Source organism: Amblyomma maculatum, chromosome 1 (genome assembly GCF_055883805.1).
Source record: "Amblyomma maculatum isolate TAMU_Amacu chromosome 1, ASM5588380v1, whole genome shotgun sequence".
NCBI lineage: Eukaryota > Metazoa > Arthropoda > Arachnida > Ixodida > Ixodidae > Amblyomma > Amblyomma maculatum.
This window is the reverse complement of record NC_139344.1, coordinates 164,959,740-164,981,973: the sequence shown is the minus strand read 5'-3', so window position 1 is coordinate 164,981,973 and position 22,234 is coordinate 164,959,740.

Below are 22,234 nucleotides of genomic sequence, written 5' to 3'. Positions count from 1 at the left end.
AAGCATTTATCACCTCGCATTTTAGATTTATTATTAGAAGATCATTTACAAAGTCTTCCTATTAGCATAATGATAGCAACTGATGCCTCTCAAAATGTCATGAAAAGGCAGGCGTTGGAATATGCTGTCCGCTTCTAGACTGGGCTTTTTCTGTTCGACTTCCGGATTTCACCCCAATTTCCCAGGCGGAGTAATCACGGCAAATTAAAGTATCTCTAACAAGGCAGCGTTGCCCTATCCCGCCCCTAAATTTCTATATGCAAAGGTCTGATTTGGCCCTTACTCCCGTCTGAGCAATGTGCGGGGAACCGGAATCAAAAGAACATTTCTTGCTGTTTTGCCGCCGTTTCACCATGATGACAGGACAGTATTTGGAGAAGCCGTTGCAACAGCTGGAACATTATTTGAGCAGCCAGATCTTCTTGTCGCTTGGTGTCACCATGCATGGGTGCATGCCACAGGTCTGTTTTTGACGTCATTCAAAACTTTTTCATAGAATCTACACGTCTACCTTACATATTTTTTTAATCAGTAGCTACAAATCTCACAGTGTTTACCTCCTGCGCGCGTGCTTTATGATTTTACCTTTTTTACTTCGGTGTTTCACATTTTTCTTTCCTTCTCTCTTCCCTAGCAATCATTTTATTATTTTTTTGCTATGTAATCACACCTCTCAAAAACAAATATCTCTGCACCCCAATTCTTTGCCATTCCCCCTGTGTGGGTATGTGTCATCAGTTTAGAGCAGAATGACAACAACTGCTAGCGAAACTCTAAAGGCTCGAAGCTGAAATGTCTAAACGAAGATGTGCTCTACCCGAAAGAGCGCCTCAGTATATATAGTGGCGTCTGCTGCTTGATTTTTGCTTTAGAAGCTGCGAGGACAGTCGTTGCCTGCAGATCTTGAATTACTGGAAAGTAGCATTTAAATTCACTTCTACTGTTGGGCGTGGCCTGGCGGGCACGTCCAAAATTACAGTGGGCGACACGATTAAACTTGGTCTACAAATGGCGATGTTAAGCTTTTTATGCTCCCGCAACAGTGAAATCAACATCTTCGCCGGGATTGTTTCAATGCCGAAATGTCGCGAGCAGCAGAAAAAAAAAAAGGGGGGGGGGGGGGGGGGGAGGTCTTGCTACTGGCTCACACATAAAGCCCCGCTCCAATCAAGCCGTGTGAAGGAGCCTGCGTGGCTTATAGGGCAGCCTGAATGCAACGGTCCTGGCAGGCTGATTCTGATATCATCCTCCGATATGAAAGGATAGGCGCGAGTTGGCAGTTCCTGCCAAAGTAACGTCAGTCAATCCCAGTCAGTGCGCGGCTATGTCAGCTACCAGCTACTGCCTTTCATTGCCATGCTCGTGATGTTTCGCTCACAACGTCAAGGCCGATGCCAGACGCCGACGCTGGGTTTTCGGTTAACTGGGCCTTTAACGCTGTCACGTTGAAAAAAAAAAAAAAGTGGTGTTGGCTGCAATTTTCCTCGCATTAGAATAATGTAACTGCTCAGACACCACAAATAAATGAATGAGCGTTGAGTGACGTTTTTGTTCTTTCTCAGCCCCAAATATGGCCGCAATGGACGCCTTCGGACTGATTTCAACTACGTGGAATTTTTTACGTGCACTAGCACTTGAGCACCCTTCACCGATGCAGGCGATGCTTGCCCTGACTGCTTGCTTGCCTGAGCACCCGCTCGTTTGCATTGCTTGTTCGTCCGTCCGCTGGCTTTCCGTCCGTCCGTTCATCCCTGCCCGCTTTGCCTGCCTGCTTCACTTTTTGCCTTTCTGTCTGTCCGCCGACAGTTGGGCAAAAATCACGAGCTTGACCCTGACGGGTGGTGGCTGGCAGGTGATGTACGCGGCTTTTTTTTTTGTTTTGTGATATCAATAAACCATATATCATCACCGAATTTGAAGGGGCTGTCAACATAGGCAGCACACTTGACCCACAAAAAGCTGCCACTGCAGGGAGTCAGAAATTCGTAGAATAGGGAGAACAGAAATTCAGCAACTGCGAGGACCTCGATTTCATCAGGCTGTGGGAACGCGGCTACACTTTGCACCGAGACAGCCCTAATATCGCCTGTCTGGTGCGCACGCACAGAAATTCGTACAAACACCTTCGTTGCATGTCGAAAGATTTTCCGCCAAATGGCGGCCACAATTAAGGAGTAAGGTTTTCGCATTCCCACACGTAAGCACTCGTCTCTCTGCGGAGTCTTTTTTTCAACAATGTAGAATAATTGCATCTTAGTATCAGCCAAGAAGGAAGTGCCAGTGTAAAATACTTCATATATTTTAAGCTCTACATCTGAAATGTATAATTTCTACAATTTTCAAAAATTGCACGAGGCGTTTGTAACTTATATAACGCTTATTCGACTATCAGGAAAGTTTACTATTTCATAAAAATGTTTGCACCCGAATAGGATAGGAAAAGGTAACAAAAAAGAAACCTGAATTAGCAAAAAAAAAAAAGTGCGATTTTCCGCGTATTCATCCTCAAAAGTCATGCCTTGCTGTTCCGTGTAAAAAATACAAAATTTTGCTAATTACATAACCATTATGATTATAATTACGGTTAGAGATTTCTACGGTATTTTATTTTTTTACGCTAAAAAAATATAATTTGGTTGAACGCCATTACCACCCGCGGTTGTTGTCCCGTAATGCCCATGGACTGCATGGCACGCTATCACCGACCCATAAGAGGCGCTCGCCGGCTGTTTCGCGCCCTGCTTTTTCATGCCGAGAGTTGCCGTAACAAGTTACTTCCTTCCTGGTAAAACGAAGGTTCGAGATCAATGCCAGTATACGACACCAGTATTCTTTGGCAGGGTTTATAACACGATCGAGATTTGGTGCTTTGTTCGAGCGTTCATCATCATCATCCTGACTATACCCACCGCAGGGCGAAGGCCTCTCCCGTATTTCGCCCCTTAACCCGGTCCTGTGCTAGCTGCATCCACTTGACCCCTGCGAAATTCTTAAATTAATTCGCCCACCTAACTTTCTGCCATCCCCTGCTACGCTTTCCTTCCCTTGGAATCCAGTTTGTTATCCTAAGCGACTATCGGTTATCCTCTAGTCGCACTACATGTCCTGCCCATGCCTATTTCTTCTTCTTAATTTCCACTAGAATGTCGGTAACTTGAGTTATTTCTCTGACCCACTCTGCACGCTTCCCATCTATAGCACTATAGTTATATCTATATCTGTATCTAGATATATCTATAGCACTATATCTATATTTACTATAACAAATTCGGTCGCACCACTCTTTTCGGCCCATGTAATTTACAGCAAGGAGCATATTTTTGGGGACGCCACTTCTCATGTGCATGCTCTGCAGCAGTTATTTGACAGCTAAGTACATCCTTGGGATTTCGTCGATAAAACGTTTGTTTGCCAACGGAAAAACTGAAAATCGGTTAACCTGCCGTAACTAGCGGCACATCAGTTGAGCAAATATGACCCTGTAAAGAGAATGGCGGCGAAGGGGTGTAGGCACACCGCGAGGTATGTCTGAAGCAGGGCGCTTATAGTGGCACAAGTTGGCTCTCATGCGCTGTGTACTTAGAACATTGAGGTTTATTAGCTCGTATGCCTTGAGTGCCGTCGCATTAACCAGCCATTTTGATGCTTCTGCGCATATCTGCAGCCGTGGACTAGGGTATTGTTTCAGAATGTGGGCATTTAGTTTATTAATGATTTCACACCCACGCTTGCAATCGCTCTGAAGGATAATAAAGTTTCTTCTCCTCCTCTCTTTCATATTTGCTGTGTTTATTTTAGCTTGCAACCGCGGTCAAAGCTGTGGCATAGGGCAAATATTATTATAGGAAAACAAGAGCCCTCAGTACCTGACTGCTCTGAATACTGCATTGGTACGGCAAAATGCCTTTAGCTGTATTTGATATCATGATTGTATTCCATCTGCTATGGGTCCCACAAAATGTTATGGCTCCAGGCGAGAGATGCGAATGGACAAGAGAAAGCTGAGCGGAGTGTTAGCGAGACACGCTCCTACGCGCGCTGCGCCGAATGCCCGTCACTCGACACCACGCGCTCCTCGGCTTGTGTAAATACAGAACGTGAGAACAGTTGGCGGCTACGATCGGGGTGTGGGAGCATGAACGCCTGAACGCGTACGTACACGATATATATATATATATATATATATATATATATATATATATATATATATATATATATATATATATATATATACAGAGAGAGAGAGAGAGAGAGACCAACCACCGCAGGCACTGTGTGGGAGCAGCAATCACAATCACCGGGGATGATTCCGTTCAACTTAAAAATTCGCTCTTGTTCAAAACAAAAATTACTCCGCTCAAAATCCCTGAATGTAATAACAATCATGTTAACTATGGAATGAGCGAAATTCTGTATTGCGAAAGCAATACAACGCCAGGTCTAACCGCTCGTCGCTGTGTTGCTGTGTCCGTGGCCTTATTTAAACAGAAGAAGAAGAAGAAGAACGCTGGGTCCCCCGCAGCTAATGCTTTCGCTCCATATTCGGTTCAGCAGCGTTTAATCCTTCTATATATATTTTTTTTTTTGCTTAGAGCACCTCAGCACGAAATTTACTGGTGAATACGTGGCTAATCGGCTAATCGCACTTTTCTGCAAATTTGAGTTTTTTGTTCAATAACTCCTTCTGTTATATAGTCGCGTTCAAGCATTTTTGTCACATTGTACAGCCAAAAAAAAAAAAAAACTGTTCTTGTCGGTCACAAACTTCTCTTGAATTTTACGAAAAATGAAAAAAAAAAAATTGCACATTTTGCGCTAAATAAAGATCTTGAAATATCCCGCGTGTGTCAGCAAACACTTTCAAATGTTCCCAGGGATAGGGAGTTAAGAACAGAAAAAAAAATTATCTCAAGAACAAACTCTCAGCTATAACTAACGCACGTAATTGCTGTAAGAAATTGTAATTACATTGGTAATTAACTAAGACAGACTAATTAACTTTTAAATACCACAGGTCACTGATTTACATTTTGATAAGTCACTTGGGGAGCATTCCTGCGTCGTAGCTGCCTTTGGGATCGGCCTTGCAGTTACCGTTATTCGCAGCGTACAAAGATCCGTCAGTAGCCTATTGCATTGAGTGTGATCGAGAGTTTACACGGCCTTTCAGAGCGTTGCGTCAGGAATGGGCGAGATGCCACTGTACCGTTTTTAAAGCGGGGACCGCATCACATTAACCTTCGTGCTGCTGGTCTGTGCGAGTTATCTCTTGATAATCTTGCAACGTGACGAGAGGTTGTCCCATGCGTTGTCGGTGACTCTACAAATGAGGCACTCGCCCGCAGTACTCCTAAACAATGCGTGTGATGAGCTAGATCTTAATTGCCTTGTTCCCATTTCCCCGGCGCAATAACATGTGAAATCGCCATCAGCTACTGAACGCGGGCACACTGGCTGTACGATAGCACCGGACAAAAATAGTTGGACGAACAATGACACAAAAGAGGAGGCTTGAAAAAAGAAAGGAGACCGAAAACTGCACAACAAGCACAAGAATAGACAAGCACTTCAAACCCTCACTCGGTTGAGATGAACGTGCGGTCTATCGAAAAGACACGCATGCCATTCTAGTCGTGCGCCCCTTGTTTGCCCGCGGGTGGCGACGTCCGGGTCGGAGGGCAAAGTCACTCGCAGGCGGGCGCGTGCGCTTGACACGGAGATGGACGGCGCGTGGGCTGCTCCTCTCAGTGCAAGCCTGCGGAAGAGGGGGTCGATGGTAGGGGGGTTACTGTGACGTGCACCGGTTTTCGTGGCAGAGGGCAGTGGCAAGTGCCAAAATCGTTGCTGGCAGTCACAATTTTCGCGGTATTTTGCCCTAGATGCAACAATAATACAGCAAAGTGGAAACATCCGTTCTATACTAACTTGTCATAATAAATGTTTTAATGTTGGTTCCACGGGAACGATTCTTCTTCGCGGACCCCCAGAAGTGAAAACCATGATCTGCGTTACAGGCGTGAAATTTATAATCACAAGTGCAACGCAAACCGGAATGAAAAAAACAAAAACAAAAAAAAAAATGTCATCCGATATTGTCTTCTCTTGCACCATATGACAGTACATATAATGTATAAAGTCAGCTTTTGTTCACCTCATCTCGCGAACGTGAAGCCTTGACACCCGGACCCGAATCATGATACCTGGTTGGCAGCGCTAGAATGGTCTGCGTGGCGTTCTCGCTCCGGTTTGGTGAGTGTATCGCCTTCTCCCCTTGAGTTTGCCAGGCTTTAACGTAAGGTGTTCTTCCTGGTAAGGAAAGTTGGTTGCAGAAAATTATTCAAATTTGAACTTTGCTTCGCACCAACGTACTCCTGAGAGATTTGCGGTCACAAATAGGACAGTCATGGATTGACGAAAGCTGCGAATAACGGAACTAATCTTGATATATGAGGAATAATGCCTTAACTGTGGGAAAGTGAGACAGAAGCGGCAGATTGTGCGATCGAAAGCAGCGGCTTTGAAGATGAGCATATTGTAGAATGCTGGGGAGAGATAGAGAGGGGAAAAGGAGGAAAGGGAGCAACGAAAAGGAGAGAGGAAATTGAGAGAAAAGTGAAAATGCAGGAACTGAAAAAAAAAAAAAAAATGGAGGAAAGACGAGAAAGGTGAGGCTAGCGGAAGCGCAGAGAGAATTGGCGATGCGAACGGGACTGCTGCAGTTGCGAGCCTTCAGACATCCAAGCCACCTAAAATGAAAGACCTGCCATCAGCTTTCACAATAGGTGATGATATCGGGCTCTTTCTGGTAAATTTTGCGCATATGTGAGAAAAATGAAATTCTTCGTTCCATCTGGCCCAACACCTATTGACAGTTTTATCTTGCGTGGGTGTCGACGTGCTTGCTTGGCTTACTAAAGATGATGCGGACGATTACGAGATAATAAAGGCAACATTGCTTAAAGGACCCTGCAACGGTTCTCGGCTATGCTTTAGATGAACTATTTATGTCACGCAGATACAGAATAAAAGAGAATTACAGGAATCGGTGCACTAGGACCGGAGTTATTAAGGAATGAATTTTCAAAATACAAGCAAACCAAAAATTTGCCTCAACTCAATTTTCTCGGTCTTTCGCTTTCCCATTTCACTCTCTCAATGACCACCCGTGCGTGACCAATCGAAACAGCCACGTCACTACAACGTCGCGGAAGATGTATTCTCATGGTTTTCCAGTTTACAAGGTTTCTTCCATGGCGTCTCGCAGAAACTGAGTGAGGAACAAACGGACCGGGAACAGGCAAGGGAAGGAGACATTCCTTTGTCACCTTGCAACCTCAACTATTGTGCTTTTCTCGTGAACCCGCTCCTTGATCGCCCCTTTCTCTCTATCTGCATGTATCCTACAATAGAGAGGTCGTCAAAGGTAGCTAGCTGTCCACGTGTAGGTCGTGAAAGCAGTGAAAGTTTGTGATGCAAAGTAGTAACCAGCACCTCCGTTGTTGCATTTTGAGTCACTTGCTTTGCAGTGCCTTTAGGTGAAGCAAACAGGTTGGATTAATTGACTTAATATAGCATCCAACAACGTGACATAACATATTTTTTCTAACAGACACAATTTGCAGTGCATTTACTATTAAAAAAAAAAAAAAAAAAAAAAACAGCGCTATTGTCTCTACTTCTCGAATAATAAAAATTTCCCTTTTTATGTGATCTTTAGATCACGATGTATACTTTCCAGCACATTGGGCACCTGGGACCGAAGTCCACTACTTATTCTTTTAATTTTCCTTTTTTTTTTCTTTTGCCTTTTGAAAAACCGCGGCCAAGACGCAATTCTTGACCCTACCCGTTACAAAGGCCTCCGCACGATCAGCTACGACGGACATATTGATATCATGCTTGACCCACGGCGTCGTCGTTTTGCTTTCTTTTGGCTGCAAATGCTCTAGCAGTATAAACATACTGCACAGAAGGCTGCTGGTTCTAAAAGAGGAAAGTATTCTTCAGCGGTGTGCTTTCATCGACTCGACTGCGTCTTTCCCTCAAACGATACATGAAGTTCCACCTCGCAGCATTCGTTGCTACAGCGGCAGTAACCGGTTTCGGTTTCATCGATTCTGTAAACGCTACTGAAGAGAAGCGAACTTCGAACAACATCCGAGAGGAGGGAGGCAGAAGGCTCGCGTAGTCGACTGCAAAGATAATTGAATTTCAAAAGCATGCTTGTCACCAGCGAACAGGAGGATGCGACGGCGTTCCCGCGCAAGTACCTGATGCGAGAGCGAGCGTGCAGGGCAGGCGGAAAGACAGGTGCAAAAAGCGTGTCACATGGCAACCGTGTGCGCCAGAGGTTTGTCGCTCGAGGCGAAAATTGAGTGTCCGAAGGTGTGGCTGCATGTGGTTGCGCTGCGACTGTGTAGTAACCGCGGAGACACAGAGCATCTTGCGCATTTCGAAGCAGCGCCTTGCCTTTCGCCTCATAGAAAAAGCGGCCGACGCGGCCGGAATTCGATCCCGCGTCTTTGGGTTCATAGAACCCTAACCACCGATCCTCTAGGGCGTTGCTGACAAAGTAACGCATAAAATGCCTGATCAAGATTTTCTTTTTTTTTTTTTTTTTTTTTCATTCTCCTACCATTTTAGAGGATATATTTTGGGTCTTGGTGATTTTTCTCCGAGTTTCTGAACTTTTTAAAGAAAGAAGGAGTTTTTATTCAAGCGAAATTTATAACCCGATATCCTTTGCGTTATTAAAAAGAACATTTTTATCTTCACTATGATGCACTTCATGAAGAAAGGTCGCTTCATATTTTTTTATGCGAAAGAGGTAAAATCTGTTTTCTACATGGAGGTCCGTTAGGGGTAGGGGAAGTGGCACTGCCAAAGGTGTATTTATTGAGCATGCCGTCGTCTCGCTCGCAGCTTCGGTGGCTCGACAACGACTGACCTCGTAATTACTATGACAACCAGAGAGGAACGAGCGAGGTTGTTTTTTTTCTCAACCCTGACGATCGTTTCACTGCTATCACACTAATATTTATTCAGTATGACTCCATATTTAATAAGAAATGCAGTCGAATAAAGAATGGCGAGCGTCAATGCCACCCGATGTAAACGCGCGGCCTATCACCGCTGGCGCTGGCTGCCGCGCAGTGCGCACCATGCAGCCTCCTTCTTACGCCTCTGCAACCGCGAAGCATTCATTCATCCTTTTTGCCCGCCCAAGAAGCAAGCGATCTCGCCAGACAATCAATCAATCAATCAATCAATCAATCAATCAATCAATCAATCAATCAATCAATCAATCAATCAATCAATCGCGTTCGGCATCGCATGCAGGTGCCCTAACATGGGCAAAAGCATCAAAAGTGGATTTAACAAAGGCGCGCACTTTGTCACAAGATACAGACCTTCACCGTTTACAGGTTGCTAGCTGGGGTGTTCTGTTCAGTTCAGTTCAGGTCAGTTTATTTCCCATAACGAGTTCGATGGAGCAGCCTAATGTCGCTTTATCAAATACCCGCAAGGTGACCCCATTTCGACGGGAAGAGAGGAAAGAACGCCCGTGTGTTTAGTGATGCTTACCCCTCACTACAGCGTTTCTCTTAGCCCACGTGCAGATTTGGGAACTGTGCCACTCGAACAAAGTTTTAATGGCGTTCGAGCAGTGGTGTTGGCTTAAAACCACCCCTCGAAATCTACTATGTTCGTTCGAGCGAGAAATGCCTACTCTCTTCTCTATTTCTAACGCGCGCAGCTTTTTTGAAATAACCTCTATCAAACAGAAAAATGCTTAAATAACCATTTTCAGTCAGATGAAGCACCTATCCTATATTTTCGTAGCGAACTTGCCATTTTCACCAGTACTTCTGAGTGACGTTACCGTGTACTCTCGGCAGCGTGGGTTGACAAATAATAGACACTTTTACGACTTGTCGTCCAAGAACAGAGGAGTTTTCAGCAGTATAATTTTATTATTACATTTGGACAATATTGGCGACATTTCATGGTCACAAAAACTATATTCTGAAAATATTTATGACTGGTTGGCAGGCGATATCGCGATCGTGACGTGTGCATATAACATTAAATGTGTAGCACCAACTCTGGAAATAACGATATTAATATACGGCATTAAGCTTTTGCTGTCATTTTTTGTGCTTTCGGCACATACTCATATGTCTTCACATACAGAACATGCAATACCAAAGCGAAATACCCGTATGAATCCGCTTGGCTATAAACTTCTGACAAAAGCTGTACCTCAGTGCCTGACACTGCCAAAGATACTGGGTTAAATATCAGTGCTTTTCACGCTACCGGCGCAGTCCTTTAGCTGTTATGTCTTCATTCTCGGCCCGTACCGGCCACAAAACGGCAACGTATGTAAAAAGCCAGACTTACAAAACGCTGCCAAGTGTAGGCTAATTCTTACTAAATATATTTTTAAAACAACAGTAAAGAGCTTTAAGAAGCACCTAGAGTTTGTATAAGCAGCTGTATAAATTTTCTATGCATTTCTAAGAGTGTCCAGCCATCGCTTTCGCATTTTTGTACCGGCGCAGTGCATACACGTCTGGGTTATCATCCCGGTTGCGTACCTTAATTAAAACTACACGCAGCAATACTTTCGCTCACAGTGTCACAGTGAATCATGGCGACGGAGTCAGGAGTGTAATTGGTTATCCTAGAAAGACAGCGCAGGAAGGAAAGAAGTTGACAGGACAGACTCAGGAGATCCCCTCGCCGTTCCCTACCGTATATCTATACGCCTATACGCTTATCAGTTCTCCTGCTGCGTCAGCTGAAGATGTACGCGGCAATGTTTTGTCTGCAAGCCGTCGTTGCTTGATAGACGTCTGGCAGAGGTGTAATCGGTAGGCGAGACTCGTATAGCTTGCGTTTTCTGCTTTCTGTTCGGGCCTATCTCGGGAAGGGAAAGAAAAAAAGAGGTGTCCGCCGTCTGCGACGCAGCGGCTCATGAAGCATTCGCGAGCACCTCTGCTCTGCATGTGCCGTGCCCTTGACAACTGTGTCGGCCGAATTTTTTCTCTGTCCATGGAAGCGAAATAATGCAGCAGGTAATTCTACGCAGAAGTGACAGCTTTCGTTGACAGGGAGGGACATGAAAATGTCTGCGATTGGCTTTTTTTTTTTTTTTTTCGCCGAGAGTGAGATTGCTCCAGTGAGCATCCATGATGTAGAAAGATGAGTGAACATGCTTCTAGACACCCACCAACGGCAATCGCAGCGGCATTCACTCGGCTCTGAGGCGTCTGCAAATCTGCGGGTGAAAAAAAAAAAAAAAAAAAAAAATGGTATACGAGTGCGAAAAGCTGACTGTGAGCTCAAAATACACTTTTTACGTTGAGGTCGAGGCTTGTCGGAGTCACCAGCATAAGTGAACGCAGCATAAGTTGTACTGGTTCTTTTCTCTCTTCCCGCAATTTTGGCAATGGGCGAAAAAAAATATTGGAAGAACTGCAGTAATCAGTTTCAGTTTGAGAACCAGGGGCAGCTGGCAAAACACGAACAAGCCGACCTCGCAAGCGTGGCATGTGGAATCACACCTCTTCACTCTTCACTTCACTTTATTTCCTTAAAGGCCTCTCTTGGAGGCATTACATAAGGGGTGGGTTTACAAGCATGAGAAATGCCTTAAAAATAAATTTTTAAGGCATCAATAAATGAAGATTGGCATGAGAGGGCGAAACGTTCGCTTCCATTTCATTATCGCATAAGTCGGCTGCATGCAGTGAGCATACGAGAACACGCTTTGGACTAGTGGTAACTATATATATACATCTGGACGCTAGCTACCCTGCATGTTCAGTAGCAGGTGGGGCTTGCCTGATTGCTGGCAGTGAGCTTTTCTTTGCGTAATGATGAAATCGAGGGGCGACTTTCAATTTGAATGGACCGCAAAAACCGCTGCTTCTTGCGAGAATTCTAGACACACATTATTATCCATTATCGGCAGCCGCACTAAGCCCACTGCAGGACAATTGTCTCTACCTCATTCTTTCGAAAACCTTGCTGTGCCAGCGGCAGCCATTTTTATTCCTGCAAATGGTTTTGCCACATCCTCTCACTTGACTCTGACGAGCCCTCCTGTGTTTGCCTGTTCGTGGAATGCACTATAACCACAAGGGATCATCGATAATCTTTCCTTTACAAGGCATATTCTGCTCATCTCCCGTTCTTGACTTCAGATATGATATCGCTAACACGTGACTAAGTTCTTGACCCACTCTTATCTCCTTCTACCTCTCAAGCTTAAACCATAATTTTCGTTATCATATCGCTCCGCTCTGTCGGCTATATCTGATTTCAGGTGTTTTTGTCAGCCTCCAAATTTATGCCCCATATGTGATTGATTTCTTCTGACTATAACTAGCCGAAATGGGGAGTGATTTCGGCTTAGTATATAGTGTTCGGCGGGGCTCAATACAATGGCACGCGCACAAGAAAGTGTAAGTAAAATCAAAGCGCTGCTTGGTGCTCGTGCGAGTAGCGTTTATTGCTAAGGAGGGTAAAAAAAAAAAAAGAAAGCCATTTTTTTTTGCGATATGGTTTCATGCGTTTCCTTTAATAATTTTAGCAAAATACATCTGCCCTATATTGTACAGCTGGTTTTACCAATCCGCTAGCGCAGCTCCTTCATAACATGTCTGTGCAGTACAAATAAATGTAAGAGAAAACAAAGCCCCCCTGTGCAATCCACTGCGTAGCAACTGATGGAAACCGGCCCGCACTAATAAGTTCATCAAGCACTTTGTAATCATGAAGGCTGCCAGACAATTATATAGATAAGGACCATTTTTTTTCCTCTAAAGCTGTTGCCGTGCTTTTCCATGAAAGTAGTCGAACAAGCATAGCCCTGTAAGTGTGGCATGGCTATGGGGATGCCAACTCCACGTGGAGCAGAGCAGAGAGTCGGAAAAAGCTCCCAGTTTCAGTACTGAAACTTTTAGCCGTCATATGACTGGTTGTCCGAGAGCGCACAATCCATGGAAATACCCCTTTAAGCGGCAGGCATGCACTGACCCGAGAAGAGGCTGCAGACTTCAGCAGCACTGGTCGTCACATTCATAATTAAGCGGGCAGTTAATTTTTCATTGTTTTTTTTCGCAGGGTCCCTTCGCAACACGTGCAAGCATTCCTGCGGCCTTAACAGAGGGAGTGGAGTTATAATTCGGCACCCAAGAACTGCTACTTGATTTATTCAATGGAAATGTCCAGGTTTTCAGGCGTTGCAGTATAGTGTCTGTGAAGAACGAAGAGTGAAAAAAGCGTCTACATTAAGGAAATTAAACTTTTGATTTACTGTATTTTTCTTCATGCGACCCCCACTTGAGTCCAAAACAGCCGCAATATTTTCTATAATGAATCATATTTTTTATATTTATTTTACCCTCAAGGCCAGAGGCATTACAGAGGGAAGTGGAGGTTACAAAACGCAACAACAACAACAACAATAGAAATTCATGAACGCAGCCAAGTCTGTCAACTACATATACAATTATGTTAGTTATATGGCAGTGCGGAAATTATCAATGTCTTCAATGCTGGCGATCAGTGCGGGGAGGTGGTTCCAGTTTTTTTCAAATTAAATTAATTTTAAATTAAATATTTGATTTACTGTATTTTTCTTCATGCGACCCCACTTGAGTCCCCGTTTTTTAAAACAGGCGTAATATTTTTTTCTAATGAATCATATGAAGACAAGTGCTTTCTGGTGCGTGCATCAAATCTCTCCAGTCTGCATAAATCCGTTAGTTCCTGGTCGGATGCCAGGGAAAATTGATCTGAGAGCTTCCCAGTGCAAACACTTATTCATCAAGCATCATAAAGCACCAAAACACTTATTCCACTTCGCCTTCAGGATGGACGCCCTCGAAATATAAGCAGGCATTATTTCTACAGGAACCCTGTTATCGCTTCCACGACTGCGTGAGCAACTGCAAACTGTTTCCACCGCAGAAATTTGTTCTTGTTACGAAAGATAAAATATTCAGATCTGTACTTTACACTATCATGGTTGAGCTGTATTTAGCCGCATTTCTTAATAACAGGTTATCGTTTGCGAAACTTGTGAGCTGACACTTTGTCGCTATGCAGCAACGCATCTGACGACAATTTTCCACAACATTTAGCTTTAATTGTTCATCTAATGTCTTTATGATTCAAGCATAGGCGTCTTCAGTAATTGCCGTCTGTGACAAGGATTGTAGTAATGAAGCGCGTTCGCTATCTCAAAAATATGTGGACATTATCCATACTGTTGACCACTACAAACAGTTTCTTTACATTTGGATTTTGGTAACTACATGTGTGTGCTTCAGGTGGATGCAATGTTGTTTTGTCTTTTGACCGTTGCGTTAGATCGACTACGTGTTTCAAGGAAGCCGGGCACTAATTTTTAAAAATGAGCTTTATGAGGTATGAAGCCGGCTTCTGCAGCACCAATAAACCGGTGCTGGCGGACATCATAAAATATATCAATGATGTTAGGTGACTGGTTTCTGATGATTAACTCATTAACTATTACAGTTATTAGGCTATCTTGCGCCAAAAGGCCAGGAATTTCGAAAAAACCGCGCTCTAAGCAACATCAGCAGAGCCGTCATTCAATGGCTCCAGTGCCACTTGACTTTGTCCGCGTTGGCTGCAGCGGCGACGTATCTATAGTACAGGTATCTATAGTCTTTATCTAATTAAGTCAATTTTGTCTATATTGCTGGTGATATGTTTTAAGCATGAAATGCCTCTGGCCCCCGTTCGTGGCCGTCAGTCGAATATTGTTCGAACATCGCACCGAACCTGAAGCCGAACTTCCGAAAACTCATCGTTCGAGTTACATGCAGTGGGGCGCGAGCTATGAGAGTTAGCGCCACGTACTCACCGACAACTGTGCAGACACAGCAAAGGTCAGGCCACTAGTGGCAGAGCGTTGCGTTCTACTTATGGTCCATGTCGCGACGGTGGCTGGTTTTGGCCGTGTGCGCCGAAGCTTGGGGCGATGCAACGAACATACGTGAAGCATCTATAAGAAAATATTGATGGCAGTGAAAGAAAGGCGGTCCAGGTTGCACGATTAATACCTTCATGTGGGCCAGTCCGTGAGGCATCATGGAGAGGAGCAGAGAAAGGAAACAAGGACACAAGAACACACGAAAAAACAAGGCTACCGCAGACTACCAACTCTTGCGCAGACTACCAAGAGTTGGTAGTCTGAGCTAGTCCTGTTTTTTCATGTGTTCTTGTATCCTTGTTTCCTTTCGCTGTTCCTCTCCAGGTTGCACGCTTTCGCGCCCGGTCTGCCCCTCGGCGTTATGACTGCGCTTGGCAGGGACGGCATCTCGAAACGTGGTTCAACTCGTACTGGTACACGGCATGCCCACAGGTCGGTGCCACTGACTCGTGCGAGCTTCCCTATCAGAGAGGGTACACGTGCTTCGTGATGCTGTGTAGACTGGTGTGAATGGGACGAGACAGATCTCAAGAATGCGAATAATCTGCCGCGAAACCTTCAAAACTGTATTTGTTATTTTTTAGCAGCCGCCATGTCGCCTTATCACTCTGCTTCCGGCACGCATATCAATTCTGTATTCTTTGTTTGTTAATACTCGATGTCACGAGACGCATCTTTATCAGTTTCTTTGTCGCGCATGATGCGCCGCGATCTGTCTCGAAGATTGCGGCCATTCGCGTGTTTCTACGATGTTCCACGTCGTGCTAGTAACAGTTTGCGACTTTATCTAGATGGTTCTGAGCCGCCTTTAGATTGAGCGTGTGGGCGATTCCTCTGCCCGAGGGATGCGCACGACAAACACACAGTGGGCCGTATAACAAACATATTTAATCTCACAGGGATCTTGTCGTCCGGGTGGCTGCGGGTCGTTTCCGTGGAGAGCCGGGAGGGAAGCGGGAGCGACGAGCCAGTGACCAGGAAGCGCCAGGGACCAAGAAGAGAGCGAGGCGGCGGCGCGTGCCTTCTTTTATAGCCCCCTCGCGCGGGACCGGTTATCCCCGCGCGAGCGGGGAGAGGGAAACAGGCACGCGCGCAGGGAGCATTGGGAAGTGGCGCGGCCTTCGAAAGCGCGGCGCGCCACGAGCCCTACATCTTCCCCCCCCTCAGCGTCCGACCCGGGCTCCGCCAACAGCCGGGCCATGTCCATGTCCGAGCCCGGGTCGGCGTAAAATATGAAGCCTTGTCGCCAGGCTCTGGCGGGATGCCATGCCATCTCAGCTGGTCCGTGGAAGCAGCAGGCATGGCGGGACTGTTCCGGCTGGTCCCTCTCCGGCAGCGGCCACATCCTCGGGGTCACAGCGCAGCTGGGCTCGGCCACGGATACGCCTGGCAGCGGCCCTGAGCTGCTATTCTACATCGCTGACCCCTCTCCACGTGGCGCCTTGCTGGATGTACATTGCAGCAGGCGTTTCCGCCACGGGCACACCTGGCTTCCTGAGGCCTGTACTCCAGGCCTGGGCAGCGGGCTCCAATCCAGCTCGTTGAAGACGGCCAGCATGGCCGCGCTGGTCACGATGATGGGCCACCAACCACTACAAACTAGGGGGGTACCCCCTGTTTAAGTGGCCCCTCCTTGAACCATGCGCTGGGTGCGGTTTCCCGCCCCAGCGACGGTAGTTCATCTGGCTGCTGCAAAATCTTATCAGAATGCATTCTGAAAAAAGCAAAGACGTTAGACAAAGTAGTGCACTACCTTGGCCTTAGGTTATAGCGTCGGTTGCGAACCGGGTTGCTACCTGTACGCCTTACTTTGGGGGAGATCGCTGCATCACTTTGAGCTTCCCCCGCTTCGCAGTTATCGTCCTTGCGAAGGTGGTAAGCTTTCAAGTCTGCGACGTGCACCGGACCAGCGGTTTCACCGCTCGCCAACAACCGCAGCTGGTAGGTGAGTGGCGTAGTCCGTGCCGTAACTTCGAACGGTCCAACCCACTTGTGCGCTAGCGACGCGGCGAAACCACGCGCTGCGTTACTAAGCGGGTGCGTTCTTTTCAGTACCAAGTCGCCCGTGTTGAAAACGACGTGACGACGACCTTTGTTGTACTGATCCGCTTGCTCCATGCGCGCGACATCGAGGTTTTCACGAGCCGCGCGCTGCGCTGCCTCAAGGCGCTCGCGGAGCTTTGCCGCGTACTGTGTAAGCGGAGGGGGCGCGGGCCCCGCCGCGTCAAGTAGGGCGTTCTCTAGCGGAAAAGCGATCTCTTTCCCAAAATTCAAGTAAGCAGGTGTCATACCCACCGACCTGTTCACGGTTGTTCTAGTGGCGAAAGCCAGTTCGGACAACCGTGCGTCCCAATCTCTGTGCTGCTCGGTCGTCGCAACCAGCATACTCTTAACATTCCGATTCACTCTCTCGGTTATGTTGCTCTGAGCGTGGTAGGGACTCGTTTTCCTGTGGCGGATTTGAAGCGCCCGACAGGAATCAACAAAGACTTTGCTTGTGAAATACGAAGCATTGTCTGTAATCAAGTCGGAAGGGAAACCGAAACGAGTGAATGTCTCCAACAGTTTCTCCCAAATCCGTTCTGACACCAGCTTCCTAAGGGGGAAAACCTCAACCCACTTGGAATAGTGGTCCGTTATTACCAGGATATATTGGTGTCCGCGCGCGGAGCGAGGGAGGGGTCCCATTATATCGCACGCGACCACTTGCCACGGATAGTTGCTAACTACCGGCTTCATCATGCCAGCGGGTTTCCCCGCCCGAGGCTTGGCTACCTGGCAAACAGGACATGTACGGGCGTAACCCAGCACATCCTTTCTCATACCTGGCCAGGTCGCGACACGGCATAACTTGTCGTAAGTCTTACTGCCGCTGCCATGGCCTGCCAGCGCTGAGTCATGGAAGTACTGGAGGAATCGTTTCCGCAACTTCCTCGGGACCACGACTCGGAAGGGGGATGCAATCGCCTCTTCCTCGTCAAGTTGGGGGATGTAGCGGAGCAGTAAGCCATCCTCGCCCAGCAGATACGCGTCGTACTTGCCCTCAGCGTTCCCGGTGCAAGCTGCACTACTCGCAAGCTCTGTCAGCACCCGCTGGCATAGACCATCTGCTTTCTGGGCCTCAATTAGCTCTTCCCTACTGACCGCTACTCCCCAAGACAGATTTCTCTCTGCCTCACTTCTTGGCAGGCGAGTAGTCGCCGCCACCAGCTGCTGCGTCTTCTCTCTCTCGCAGCACCGCGCGGCAACTCTGTCCGCCTCCTTTCTCTTTTTACCTACGCAGGGTGCGACACTCGCGTCCGCCCTCTCCTCCTCTCCACTAGCGGCGACGCCGCTTTCATCAAAGCTGGTCTGCGCCTCTTCTGCGCTTCTGCCAGCCTTCAACGGTGCGCGCGATAACGCATCGGCCACCTTATTCATGCTGCCCCGGCGGTACTCAATGGCGTACGCGTAACGTTGCAACGTCAGCGCCCATCTCGCGAGTCTGCCTGCGGGGTTTTTCAGCCTCTTTAACCACGAAAGTGCCTGGTGATCTGTCTGCACGGTGAAAACCGCTCCGTCTAGGTACATGTCGAACTTTGACAATGCGAACATTATCGCCAGGCATTCCTTTTCGGTCACGGAATAATTCCGCTCCGCCGATGTGAGCGTGCGGCTGGCGAACGCGACAGGGCGCAGCTTGCCCTCGTGTTCCTGCAACAAAACAGCTCCTACACCGGCATCACTAGCATCTGTCTGCAAGACAAACGGCTTGTTCAGGTCGGGGAGGCGCAAACTAGCGGTGTTCGCTATCGCGCGAGCCAAGGCAACAAAAGCGTCGTTCTGTTCCTTGCCCCAGACCCACTTCGAGCCTTTCCGCAACAGCTGGTTCAACGGTCTAGCGAGCTCTGAACAACTAGGGATGAATTGTCTGTAGAAGGCAACCATTCCCAAAAACCTCTGCAAGCTTTTCACGTCCGTCGGGCAGGGGTAGTTCAGAATTGCCTGCAGTTTGTCATCGTTCGGTCTCAAAGTGCCATCATCAACCACAAATCCCAAGAGGTTCACTCTCTTCGATGCCAACTGCACTTTCTTTGGGTTGATCGTTATACCCGCACGTCTCATTCTTTCAAGAACGGAATTCAGGTGAATGAGATGCTGTTCGAACGACTGTGAGAATATCACGACGTCGTCGAGGTACGCCATCGCGTAGTTGAACCTTGCATCGCCCAGCACGATGTCCATCAATCGCATGAACGTGCTCGGTGCATTAGACAAACCAAACGGGAGTCGAGTAAATTCGAAGAGCCCGCGGTGACAGGTGAATGCGGTTTTCTGAATGTCACCTTCCGCCACCTCAATCTGCAGGTACCCTCTGCTTGCATCCAGGACTGTGAAGAACCTTGCGTTCCCTAACGCGTACATCACAGCCTCGATCGACTGGAAAGGGTACGCAACCGTAGGCGTCAGTGAGTTGAGCTTTCGATAATCAACACACAGCCTGACCGAACCATCTTTCTTTGGCGCTAGAACCACTGGGGACGCCCAGGGACTTTGTGAGGGTCTCACCGCGCCGGTATTTATCATCTCGTCAAGGGCGCTGTCGAGAAGTTGTCTCTTATGCGCGCTTAACGGCCGCGGGTTACATCTGAAAGGGCGCGCATCACCCGTTTCGATCTCGTGCTGAAGCAAGTCGGTCCTGCCTGGTTTCTCTGTGAAACAATCCGAAAACGGGAGTAAAGTTTCTACGAGCCTTCGGCGCTGACTACCGGTTCCCGAGAAGGACGCGATAATTGCTTCTAATGGGCTACCATTCAGTGTCGCGGGGGAGCCCTCTGCGACAAAAGCGTGAACGCTCGCTCGCTCAGCGACGCATTCCTGTTTGGGTGCGCTAACAAAGGGAATGAGGGGGGTGAAGGGGCTGTAGCGATAGCCGTTCTCCCCCATGTCAAGCACAATGCCTTCGCTCGAAAGAAAATCTCTTCCCAGAATAACTGGTATGGCTAAGCCGGGCAGATAGACGAAGCGATGCCTCCGCTTCCTGCCGTCAAAACGCAGGACCAGACGCACCGCTCCTTCTGCTTTTGTTGTCCCTGCTGCTAAGCTCAAAGTGGTTTCTGCTGGCCTTACACGGATGTTACATCTACGGCAGGCTTCGAAAACATCATCACCGACCAATGACAGAGTTGAGCCCGTGTCAACGAGTGCCGAGTAGCTTTGACCAACTAACCGCACTAGCATAAAAGGGCTCGAGCGCGACAACATTCCTTGCGCTCTACAGGCGAGGGGGACAAAAGCCTCTGCGCCCCCGGGGCGGTCGCCCGGTGACGCGGCGTGGGAGTACATTTCCCATTTTCCGCCGTGGTTACCACGAAATTCTCCCGCCGACGGCGACAGGCTGGTGTTACCAATTATGGCCGCCGGCGGTCCGCGTTTCCCTGCGTACGCCTTGCTTGACACTCTCGTGCCACGTGGCCCGGCTGGTTGCAATTCCAGCAAAGCCGATCGTTCACCTGCCGCGCGGTCGGGGGATGCCGCGTTCCACGAAGCGGTTGGGGACGTATTTCCCCTCTCTCCGCGCCTATGCGGACGTCGCTGGCGAGCCCAGCTCGACGCCGCTGCTCGAACGCGTACGGGTCAAGAGCGCGAGGAATATCGGAGCCTTCCGCTGGCCTTTCCTGCCCAATCGTCATTACGTCTGCGCCCCTGGCGCGCGGCGCGGAGTCTTGGCCTCCGGCCCAGGCGCATCGCGGCTCTAGCGATTCGGCTGGCCTGGGGGGTGGCTGGTAGCGCAATTCAGCGAGTAAATCCGCCTGTACTACCTTCGCTTCCTGTGCTAGGGCCTCGAGGTTTGCAAAACCACGTCCCCGCAAATACGGCTTGAAGCGCGGATGGCATTGCCTCATCACGCGCGCGACCTGTTCAAGATCGGTTGCCGTGGGATCTGCCCTCTTGTAGAGCTCCTGCATTGCGCGTACATACTCGAGGAGGCTCTCCTCTGGGTGCTGTGTGCGCAACGCTAGCTCCTCAAGCATCCGGCGTTCGTAATCGGGCGGCAAGAACTCGGCGCGGAAGCGATCTGTGAAGTCTGCCATCGACTGGAAGGCCGGCTGGCAGCGTCTCCACCGCGCCGCGCTCTCAACAAGTGCCACGGGGATTACCTGCGCTAGCACCACGTCGTCTGGGGAACCCAGTGCCGTCTGATAATCCTCGAGTTCTTGCAAGAACTCGTGGACTGACTTCACGTCCGTGTAGCCGGAAAAGGAGGGAACCTCTACATTTATCCGCGGACGCGAGACTGCCGCCGCAGCTGTGGCTTGGTTGGCGCTAGCCACCGAACCGAGCTGAAGGGCGAACACCGACAACACCTCGTTCATCTGCCTCATCAAGGCGGCCGCATCGGTAACCTGCACAGACTCTACCGCGTCCTTTACCTCACTTCCGGACGCACTGGCGTCCGAAGCGGCGGCCCTATCTGGCACGTCTTTTCTCGGAGGCATTTCACTCAACAACTAAGGCCGGTCGGGAGCCTAAACGCGCACGACTACCACCTAGCCCGCATCAAGAGGCTAGTCACAAAGGCTAAACACTTCATAAAACGAACATATGCACAAAAAAATTAAAACACAAACCGCCCGACACTAACAAACACGCACATAACCCAAAACAAAATAAAACACTGTACAAACACTACTATACTACACTCCGTGTCATCTGTACACACGATAGCCCTAAACTCAAAATGGCGTCGCGCCTAACATACAAAGGACCGGCCCGTCGTGTTGCCGTGCGCTGCCACGTTGGCAGAAAAATCGTCCACATGGGTGCTAATTCAGCCCCAGTTGGGTGCCAGTTGTGGGCGATTCCTCTGCCCGAGGGATGCGCACGACAAACACACAGTGGGCCGTATAACAAACATATTTAATCTCACAGGGATCTTGTCGTCCGGGTGGCTGCGGGTCGTTTCCGTGGAGAGCCGGGAGGGAAGCGGGAGCGACGAGCCAGTGACCAGGAAGCGCCAGGGACCAAGAAGAGAGCGAGGCGGCGGCGCGTGCCTTCTTTTATAGCCCCCTCGCGCGGGACCGGTTATCCCCGCGCGAGCGGGGAGAGGGAAACAGGCACGCGCGCAGGGAGCATTGGGAAGTGGCGCGGCCTTCGAAAGCGCGGCGCGCCACGAGCCCTACAAGCGTTGACGTATGCGACAGGCATTCTTAGCTCGGCGATCGACAAGCACATTTGTTACTATCGCCGCCGAGTTGCTTAGTTCTTTTGCGGGCCCAA